General features: G+C 38.9%; 1 protein-coding gene across 3 annotated transcripts in view; it reads right to left on the reverse strand.

Moving 5' to 3' along the window:
* LOC110533974 (sodium/calcium exchanger 1) overlaps window positions 1–6,499 on the reverse strand; it is a 53,212-nt gene extending 46,713 nt beyond the window's left edge. The window contains exons 1-2 of one of the 3 annotated variants that reach the window (XM_036990385.2): window positions 5,707–6,499; window positions 5,352–5,397 (exon numbers count right to left, since the gene is read on the reverse strand). The gene's annotated coding sequence lies outside the window, so the exon portion shown is untranslated. Of the gene's footprint in view, window positions 1–5,290; window positions 5,398–5,706 lie in introns of all 3 variants that reach the window. The other 2 variants (XM_036990384.2, XM_036990386.2) reach the window with 2 other exon arrangements.
* Window positions 6,500–11,438: the final 4,939 nt, after the last annotated feature.

Here is an 11,438-nt window from a genome sequence, read left to right on the forward strand (position 1 = left end):
CTTCATTAATTTATGAACCACACCTGTGTGGATTGTGGAAGCACATCCTTTCAATATACTTTGTATCCCTCATTTACTCAAGTGTTTCCTTTATTTTTGGCAGTTACCTGTATATTGTATGCCCCCTATAATTGGGGAATTGTATTGTTTTTTTCACCACTGTCTTCAATACTCTAGCACCCTCCCCTTGCAAAGATAACGACACACAAATATTTTATGAGATTGAAGAACACGTTGGGAGCAATTTCAGACCATTCCTCCATACATAATCTTTCCTTTGACTGTGCTTATGGACTGCCCTCTTCAATTCAAACTGCAGAGACAGATGGCCATTGCAAAATGTTGATTTTGTGGTCAATTAACCATTTCTTTGTGGATTTTGATTAGTGCTTGGGATTATTGTCTTGCTGGAAGATTCACTTCCGCCTCCTGGCAGAGGCAACCAGGTTTTTGGCTCAAATGTCCTAGTACTCTGTAAAGTTCATGATGCCGTTGACCTTAACAAAGGGCCCCAGAACCAGTGGAAGCAAAATAGCCTCATGACATGAAATATACACCACCATAATATTTGACCCTAGTTATTTGGTTATTTTCTGCATTTGCTTCTGTTTTTCAACACCAAATCCACTGCTGGTGTACCTGGCCAAACAGCTCTATTTTCATGTCATCTGACCAAAGCACCTGTTCCAATCCATGTGCCCGTGCCGTTTAGCAAACTCCAGGCGTTTACATTTGTTGGATGACATGAAAATAGAGCTCTTTGGCCATGTACACCAGTGGCGGATTTCTACTTTTTTGCTCGTCTTTATAAAGAGTGCCAATAATTATGGACCTGACTGTATGTTTGCATCATGAGCATTTCATCATAAAAATGTCATGTCCAATTCAAAATAGAATTGACTCTACATACAAAACATTCATTTCCATGCAGGGAGGAGAGAAAAAAGTTGAGTTTTCCATCCTAACCTTTAACACATCTCCAGAGAGCGGGAGGTAGAGTACCGGCTGGCACATAACGTTCTAAGAACAATATGTTTCTTTGCGCTTGGTGAGAGCGTGGTTTTCCTATGGTTATTTTGAATATAACCTTCCCACAACATTCTGAGAATGGTGCAGGATACCCAGCTAACACATAATGTTCTGAGAACCATATGCTTCCCAGGTGGGAATAATTTCAGTACTTCAGCAGAATGTTTTCTGCAAGTTTCCTCATGGTTCTATACACTATCTTGTTAAGTGTGTTCAGGTGTGTTGGCCGCGCCAGCTAATTGGCCACGCCTGATCTTAATAAGTGCTTGTTTCTTTTGAAATGGGGTCTGTTTGAATACACTAAAATGAACAGCTTTGTATGAGTAAAAAAAGAAACATGGCATGCTACAGTAGCTCAATCCTGGTGGCGCAGCGGGCTAATTCCATGGATAGAGAACAGAAGATCATAGGTTTCGAATCTCACTGACGCCGTGCCACAGTAAAAAATAAACGTGTTTGCATGATTAATGCTTAAGCAAATTCATTTCCTTGTGTCCTATCAGTGCTTGGAGTTTAAAACAGTTAAATCAAATTAAGCTAGTGTTATTAAAAATCTTATTGCAACATGTTCTCAAAACATTATTTATTTACCTTCAAATAACCAATCATTTCCGTTCTCAGAACATTAATAAAACCTCCCAGGAAAACGTTCAGGAAACCATAGTAAAACGTTCTCAGAACCTCCCTGCAACCTAAAAATGCAGGCAAAATGTTCTCTTCCATTCTCAGAACGTTTTTAAAAAAGTTCATTTTTACGAGGGAGGGAGAGAGAGTGAGAGAAAGAGAGGGAGAGAGAGTGAGAGAAAGAGGGAGAGAGAGAGTGGGAGAAAGAGGGGGAGAGAGAGTGGGAGAAAGAGGGGGAGAGAGAGTGAGAGAAAGAGGGGGAGAGAGAGTGAGAGAAAGAGGGGCAGAGAGAGTAGGGAATTTAACATTCTCCATATGGATTCTCTTCACCGGGGTGGAGCTGAGGGACATACAACATAGTGTGCTTTTAATTTCAGGAAAATAATCGATAGCACTTCCTAGCTCTCCTACTCCTCCTGTCTTCAGTGGTTTGTGTTAATCAGCAAGATTTCATCAAACTGGTGTAGCTGTTTCTAACACGCAGAATCAGAACCATGGACAGCATCTGGAAACACCATAACAGTTATGCTGCTCGACAATGATTTATAGCAGTACTGTGAAAGTGTTTTGCAGTACAGAATTTCATGTTTGAGTGGACAGTCAATGTTTGCCAGATTTAATTTGTCAAGCACCCTTATATTTTAAGAGGGTATGAGACCCTAATGTGCCATTATATCATAACAATATAACAGGTTGGTAGCTTGGTTCCAATTAGTCACTTCAAGATGTTTAGTGGTAAGGGGCTGTGTCAACATAAAAAATGATTGCATAAACATTGCAAAAGACATTTGATTTTCTCAGTCATTGTGACACACACACACACACACACACCAGTCAACAAAATGTGAATAATTAACCAAGACCCTGAGGACCGTTCATCAGTTTCTGTTGAGAGATTACAACGCCTCTGCAACTTCCTTTAGTGCGTCACAAAGCCAAACACTAAACAGGAAACAGACATTAAATCTGAAATTAACATTCCTTCAGGACTAAAGAAGAAAGGATCCACAACCATGTTTGTGCATTCAGTAAAGCATCCCAGGATTCACTGTGCAGACGGGGTAAGTTTGCAATGTTAAATTGTAATGGTCTAGGGACTGGGGCACATGTTCTTCTATTCAATCGCCTGATTGGGGTCCTGGAAAGCTCAATAACTTTGGGATTTGATGAACACAAAACACACAACACAGTCTCTGTGCACACAAAACAGAACACATTGACCTATTCATTTTTGCAATTTGTAAGACTGGAATGACATTTGGGAGACATTTAACAAAATGCCTCACTGAAGCACACAAAAAGCTTCTTCCACATAGCACATGTGTTTAACCCTCTCTAGAACCCCAGGTTCTGGGTGGAGCTGGGAAATCCATAATCATGGTAAGAATGTGTATGTGCTTTCTTTTGGCTTCCCAATATCTGGAGCATGGATCACATGAATTGTATCTATCCACAACCTGCATTAAGATGAACTCAAACTTTTAGTGAGTTCATCAGCAGTAGCAGGGGATAGACATGCAACTTCTGTCACCAAGACCCCTTGCTTGAAAAAGTACACAGGGTTCGACAACACAACGCTGACAACAGACCTGACCTAAGTACATGAGAATACAAGACCCCTGGATTTACACAGGCAGCCCAGTTCTAATCTTTTTTTCACTAATTAGTATTTTGACCAATCAGATCAGCTCTGAAAAAAGAGCTGATGTGAAAATATCTGGTGTGATTCGTCAAAAAAAATCTGAATTGGGCTGCCTTGGAAACGCAGCCGACATGACCTAACACACCAGCAGATGGTACATTTTCAGATTTCAGAGGAGATATGTCCACTGTTTTCAATAAATCCACATGCCGGATCATTGTTGTGATATTGATGTTTTTTTTTTTAAGTGTGACGAACCAATCTATTTTTGACCCAACATGTGATCTTTCTTTTCAATGCACATTTTTCTCTGCGAGACATCCCTGAACCCTGGCAGTACTATTACCCACCCACATCCTGGTGAGTCGAACCGGACAGTTATCTCTGTGGTTGTGACTTATGAACTGAGAAAGACAGTGAATCCACTACTCACAACCAATCAGATTGCAGGATTGCAGAAGCAGAACAAATATTGGTGGAATGTGCCAGCAGTCAAAGTTCATGTCTCTAACCAAACCTCAAAAAACAGCAAAGAATGGTACTAGAGCCAATCCAGCTCAATGAGGATGTTGGCGATGGACAGAATGTCTCAACTTGACAAAATAACCCTACTGTACATGTAAAAACCGACATGTTGATACTTGTATCTTAAGAGAGGAAACTATTTTAAATCTGATATAACATAAAGGATAATAAAATAGGACTAATGCGTTTAATAAATAAACTAAATAGGCACTAAAATGACAAAGATTAAGTCATTATGTCATTTTGATGGATTCATGTTTGTGTCATGTTTCTGAACATAATTGAACTGTTGCATCCTAAAAATGGCATTTCTAACACTATATAACACTGAACGTACTTGTTCTTACAGGCCTTTTTGGCCAAGTCCCACAGTAGCTACTGAACTCATAGGAGCACAGAGGTTAAATTACTATGGATTTGTTCAATGAGTTGCTGTCTGCCATTGTTCTTTTTCACACCAGCTCCTTAATAATAATAATAATAATAACAACTGAAACCTCTAGGATGGGTAGTTAATGTATCGCACTAAAACACCACTAATCGCATTTACCATCCTCCAACGCAGAAAATGAGATCAGAGATATTCAAAATGCAAAAATACAAGCGGCTGTGCATCAAAGAAAGCTCAAAACCCCCTATCTCTCAGCATTCAACGTTTGTCCAGAGCCAAGCCCTACGAGAGCAGATAAAACAGGAACTGGATTCCCTTAACATGTGGTAAATAAAAATAGAACCACTAACTCAACATTAGATTATTCAGGTGAAGAGCGAAGGCATCCACAGGATTATGTAATATATGGTCTAAACATCTCAGGCCTCCATCCTCTTTTTTTCATCCTTCATAAGTATCATTAAGGGAATCTACATCACCGATGCAGCACAACACGCACGCTGATGCATTGCACTAATGAAAAAAACACATACACAGAGGTTCTCTTCTCACACCAATGCATGTGTTTCATCCAGGAAACAACATGTCATACCAGCAATTCACATTGTCATTTAATGTCATTTGTTTGGTGGAAAAACACTACTTTGGATGTGCAATTTGTAGTTACAGGGTTGCTGCGGTACAATAACACTCTGGACTCAGGTATAACCTAATCTCAATGTGTTATGTAAACCATATTGACACATCTTAATAAGACAAGTATGCAACTCCTGTAGACTTTGTAGCATTACCATGACACAATCAGGAAGAGGATTTAGAACATTACACTAACACACAGGTTGACAATAAACAGGTGTGCTAACGACAGCATCAACAATTGGACACAATACTGTAGCTAAGGTACTACAAACGTTAACAAGTAAACTTCTAGGGTACAAACAAAGCGATTGACTGAGGTTATGACAAATGAGTTATTTGCCAACATTATTACTTCCATAGTTTTAATAAAAAACACACAGTATTCCATAGTCTCTTGAATAGGTCAAACTCGCTGTAGAAAGAACAGTATTATCACTCACCTGAACAGCGCTCTGCCAACAGGAACTAAAAAAACTTGTCTTAACAGATCATCACCCTTACCTCTTCCGAATGGCAGGGGACAAGCAGGCTTTCTTCCTATGTGGTACTGTTGCAAGACAGGACAATGACATCAATTCTTAAAACTTGGTAGATAAGAGATACACAAAATTACACTAGCGTTCAGAATCCATATGTTTTTTTAAAGGTGCACACAATATCCTACATGAAGCTGCCTGTATCCAATCCCAACGCACCTCCTCCCAATGAGACAACGTGTTGGTTAGCTTATTGTTAAACAACCTTGTTTACCATTAAAGTGGTAGCTTATTTGCGGAATTCATATGTGCAAGGTAAAGTAATGATTCATCCATTTGGTTCGGTGCTGGTCAATGCATTGTATAGCAATAATACTCACTTGCTGCTGCCCAATATCAGCTGCCTCCTGTCCTTCGACTCCTTCTCCGTATACAATGTGGCACAGCAAAACTCACTGTATGTTGCCTCCAAAGAACACTAGCCTATCAATGGTGCTCCTCGCGTTGATGCGCTGGATCTTGGAGACGTCGTTCAGCTTGCCTAGGCGCTTCTTCTAGGCTTCTCAGGCAGGTTTCCTTGCGAACATGGATTGAATTGATATGCTATTCTCGGTCATTTTATTCTTAATAAATAATGTCTGGTATTCAGAATCTTTTGTTTATGTTTTATTTTATTTAAAATCTAATTTGGCACTCGTCTCTGTTAGCCAGGCAATGAGCGGTTGTTGATGCTGAATTATTGAGTTAAATGATTGACACCGTGCTGGATCGTTTAAAGAACCTCGCTCCTTTTTGGATCGGCCATTTATTCTCCACAGCAACCAGAATACCAAACTACTGTTTGTCTGCACTAAATTAAACAAATAATTAACAGGTTTAGCATAATGTTTCACAATTAACCAAAAATGAATTGGAAAATGCTGTTTCTCAGAGTCCATTCGAAGAATAGCCTACGATAGAGAGATGCACATGGGTGTAGGCGCGAATGAGTGATGGAAACGGATTTAAACCCAACGCTCACATCAGCATCAGTTTAGCATAGAAGCAAAGGTGATGGAAATGGGGGAGAACAGGATGGATAGGCAGACACGGGGATATCTGCAAATGCAGCCCTCTCTAATTTCGTCTGTCAGTGGACAGGGTTAGGCACCATGCAGAAACAGTGCGCGAGAGGGTACAGCAGTTTATAGAAGCGTGGACTGCAGAGCAGGGGGGGGGGGGGGGGGGGGGCGTTTGGAAACAGCTCGATACGCGCGTCTCGTCCTCCCCATTGCCTGCCCATTAACGGCCGACATAAATAATTTAAATTATTGGATTTTCTCCACCAAAAAAAATTATAAAACCAGTGGTTACTGATCTTTTCTCTTCCTATTTACATTAATAATGAGTCTTTGCTTCATGTCAATTAACAACACTACTTGTTAGCATTTATCCAGTCTATTGAAACATTGTAATCTCCATAAATCTTACTGTTATAACCAGAGGTTACATTTGGGTAAATAAAGAATGGGGCTCCACGGCATACTGTAGAATATGAAATTGAATAGATTTATTTAGGTTGAAATAAAGTATAATGGTAAAGCAACTAATTTGGGGAATAATTTCACAGCTTTCAAAACCTAAATGTAACCAAATAACCTTTGGATGGAACCCATGGTTGTAACTCCCTATGAGAGCAATGTTTCAGACATTTTGAAGAGGGTTATGGTCTTCCTGGACAGGGGAACTGATAAACAAATTAAATCGTTGTCACTCTGCTGGTTTTGGATTAATGGACTGCCCACAGACTGGCATTGTGTCTATGGTTGCATAATCGAAAGCCACTTATAATCACATCATTCTGGATGAGCCCCAGCCCAGTGAGTGACAGCAGACCTGGCCTCCACAAATTTTCACAGAGTTTCCCCTGACAGCAGGGCCTCCCTGCACAACCTTAGGCTACTAAACAATGGATATATATTCATGTAATATCAAGTAATCATGTTTTCTTTGTTTTGCCTCTCACGGAATGCACCATTAGCCTACTTGCTCACAGCTACAGATTTGAGCCACCAAGGCATCTACAGTAACAAAGCCATTCAGGTTAGTTGCTCAGGGCCAGGGCAGGTGAGTAATCCAATTCCCCAAGCCCCTGTGGACATCGACTCAGTTTAAACCAGGGATGGGCAACTTTGATAGGGTGGGGGCCACAAAAAATCTGAACTCATCATGAGGGACCGCAGTCTGTGTACCCACATGAGCATACCCCCCCTCCATTTTGTGCAATTCAACACATTTTGCCATGGGGTGTAGAGAAAATGTTGCCGTTTTAAAGCAAGTCTGCTGCAATTCTACACATTTTGCCATGGGGTGTAGAGAAAATGTTGCCGTTTTAAAGCAAGTCTGCTGCAATTCTACACATTTTGCCATGGGGTGTAGAGAAAATGTTGCCGTTTTAAAGCAAGTCTGCTGCAATTCTACACATTTTGCCATGGGGTGTAGAGAAAATGTTGCCGTTTTAAAGCAAGTCTGCAGCAATTCTACACATTTTGCCATGGGGTGTAGAGAAAATGTTGCCGTTTTAAAGCAAGTCTGCTGCAATTCTACACATTTTGCCAATGGGCGGAGAGTAGATTTAGCAATTTATAACTAATTGTATGCGATTCTACACATTTTTCCATAGGGTGGAAAGAAATGTTTGCTGGTTTTAATATGATATCTGAGTGAGACTGACAAACAAAATCAATGGGGGCCCCCCAGCCAGTAATTTGACTATGATGATTAAGTTTAGATAGCTGGCTGCAGACTAACTTACCAATCTAAAAATGTTTTGCTGACATGGGTTAATTGAGTGACTATCATTGACTGACATAGCAAGAGAAAAACTGCTGATGCACAACCAAATTTCGAAATTGCACCTTGTATATTTTACTATTCTAACTTAGAACAAACTGTATGTTGAGACCTCAGCTGCGTGGTTCTGGTACCAGTTCCAACCGACATTTTCTCTTAAAAATGTATATGTGGACAGCATAGATCGAGATGGCTTGCATTGAGCAATAACCCTGATTCTCACAGACACAGGAGTATGTATCTTCTGTCTGTGTGAAGCAGGATGTGAAATCTGACACCACTTGAAGCTGGGATGTCGGTCCTACCATTTAATTAGCTCTTTCGACTGTCCATCAACGCCTGGCTGAACTCTATGTCACAGTCACTAACAACTCATGTCTGAAATCCTTACATTGTAATGCCACAGGAGAGAGTGGTTTTGTTGCTGTAGCACATTCAGAGCTCATTTATAGCCAGTAATCTAAAATAATGAATAGATTTTAAACCAAAAACACTTTCTGTTTGTCATAGACAGTCAATATTAATATGAGATGAAAAGTCAGCTCCTAACGAGTCCAGGAGGCTAACCCCTGAGCTGACAAGGTACAAATCTCTCGCCTAGTTAAATAAAGGTAAAAAAATATATAATTTGATCAAGAGAACACCTTTAGAAAATATGCACACTAAATATGCAAATATGTATTTTACAGTTATAAGGAAGGTGAGGTCATTTTATCAATTGATTATACTATATTTATAAACAAATATAAGTAATGTTAAGCCTTATTCCTACAGTTTTGTTGAATAGGAAATACATAATGTAAAATATTTCATATTTTCAACACATTTGTACTGTGTACTTGAGCTTGTGTCCTCAAAAGTGACTACACTTCAGCAATTTATAACTATTTTTTACCAGAAAGGTGAGATTTGAACCTTTCTTGGAGTGTGCAGCATTGCTAGTTATTGTTTGTGGCCCTGTCATGATAGATTATTACTTTATCACTCAGACCAGATTACGTCGATTACATCTTCGATTAAATTTAGTTACAAATGATCACCCCATACTAATGTGCACAAAGGGTCCAGTAATCTGGTCTGAGTTCATAAACTAATCCCGGATGAGAAACAGCAGCAGTAAGATATACTGTACAATAAAATACTTAAATAAAGAATCCAAGCTCAAGAAATTATAAATAGAAAACAAGCACTTAAGGATTTAGGTTGATACCATCAGAAATATTAACTATAGGCAGCCTTGACACTGCTCATTTTCTAAGAAAACAGAAAATATATCCCAAACAGTGTGTGTGTGTGTGTGTGTGTGTGTGTGTGTGTGTGTGTGTGTGTGTGTGTGTGTGTGTGTGTGTGTGTGTGTGTATTCATCCCTTTGACTACTGGTAATCAAATCAAATCAAATCAAATGTTATTTGTCACATACACATGGTTAGCAGATGTTAATGCGAGTGTAGCGAAATGCTTGTGCTTCTAGTTCCGACAATGCAGTAATAACAAGTAATCTAACTAACAATTCCAAAACTACTGTCTTGTACACAGTGTAAGGGGATAAAGAATATGTACATAAGGATATATGAATGAGTGATGGTACAGAGCAGCATAGGCAGGATACAGTAGATGGTATCGAGTACAGTATATACATATGAGATGAGTATGTAAACAAAGTGGCATAGTTAAAGTGGCTAGTGATACATGTATTACATAAGGATACAGTCGATGATATAGAGTACAGTATTTACGTATGCATATGAGATGAATAATGTAGGGTAAGTAACATTATATAAGGTAGCATTGTTTAAAGTGGCTAGTGATATATTTACATCATTTCCCATCAATTCCCATTATTAAAGTGGCTGGAGTTGAGTCAGTGTCAGTGTGTTGGCAGCAGCCACTCAATGTTAGTGGTGGCTGTTTAACAGTCTGATGGCCTTGAGATAGAAGCTGTTTTTCAGTCTCTCGGTCCCAGCTTTGATGGTGAGACTTTCAGTGAGCACACAGGCACTCTAGTAAAGAATATTTAATTTCTTTCCTATCATTGCATGTTGCCTTGACATGTTGAGTTGTCTCTGGTAGAGACTGTGATCTAAACTTATACCCATGAAGTGCTAGATAAAGTAAAACAGTCCAAACAACAAATAATTCCAGCAAGCCTAATACCTCCCTTTCCAGAAATGTTAGCAGGAATGACCCTCCCTTATTATGAATTAATATAAATGCACTTGTAGTGGTTGATATGGACTCAACATACTAAATTACAATCATGGATTTTGATTGGCCCATTTTATAGCATGCTACAGTCAAATAATTTACAGCACATCTTTGATGTATAAGAGTTTCCTGCCATCTAGTGGCCATAAAACGAAACTACAACTAGATAACTATAGTAAATAAAACACCATATAGTAAATAAAACAACATAGAGGCAAGATAGAGTCTGTATCTCAATGTGTTTTATGGCTTCCTTTCCTCGTTGCCTTTCCGGCCACCTTCTCATCTCAGACGACTTGATATAGTGTTGCAAAGGGAGGTTCTATAACTGGACATTTTCTAGGTTTACCAGTAAATTACCAGAATTCTGGTGACTTTACATTTTTTGGGGGGAATTTTAAAATTTCTTTTTTTGGTACTTCAGATTATTACAGGGGTCTGTATCTGGCCATCTGTATGGCCTTATCAAGTGTAAAAATATATAAAATAATCAAATAAGATGATCTTAAAATAGAACTAGAATGACATTATCCTAAATATAAACCATCAACTTAGTGAATGCCATTTGGTGTTTAACATGAGGGTTTCAGCATGAAATATAATTTATATTTTTTTACACACTTTTATTTAACCATGTCAATATTTGTTGTAAATGTTTTGGTGCCAAACTGGTGGAAGTTTTATTTTTTTCTCACCTTTATTTAACCAGGTAGGCCAGTTGAGAACAAGTTCTCATTTACAACTGAGACCTGGCCAAGATAAAGCAAAGCACTGTGACAAAAACAACAACAGAGTTACACATAAACAAACGCACAGTCAATAACACAATAGAAAAATGTATGTACAGTGTGTGCAAATGTAGGGAGTAGGGAGGTAAAGGCAATAAATAGGCCATAGAGGTGAAAAAATTACAATTTAGCATTAACACTGGAGTGATATATGTACAGATGATGATGTGCAAGTGCAGTTGTGAAAAAAAACAATAATTGGAAGAGTTACAGAGTTAATTGAAAATAATGCCATTGCTGATTAGATGCTTTTTTCAGCTATTTTCTCTTGAACCATATGGTATATC

This window comes from Oncorhynchus mykiss, chromosome 10 (genome assembly GCF_057628025.1).
Source record: "Oncorhynchus mykiss isolate SJ-2025 chromosome 10, ASM5762802v1, whole genome shotgun sequence".
NCBI lineage: Eukaryota > Metazoa > Chordata > Actinopteri > Salmoniformes > Salmonidae > Oncorhynchus > Oncorhynchus mykiss.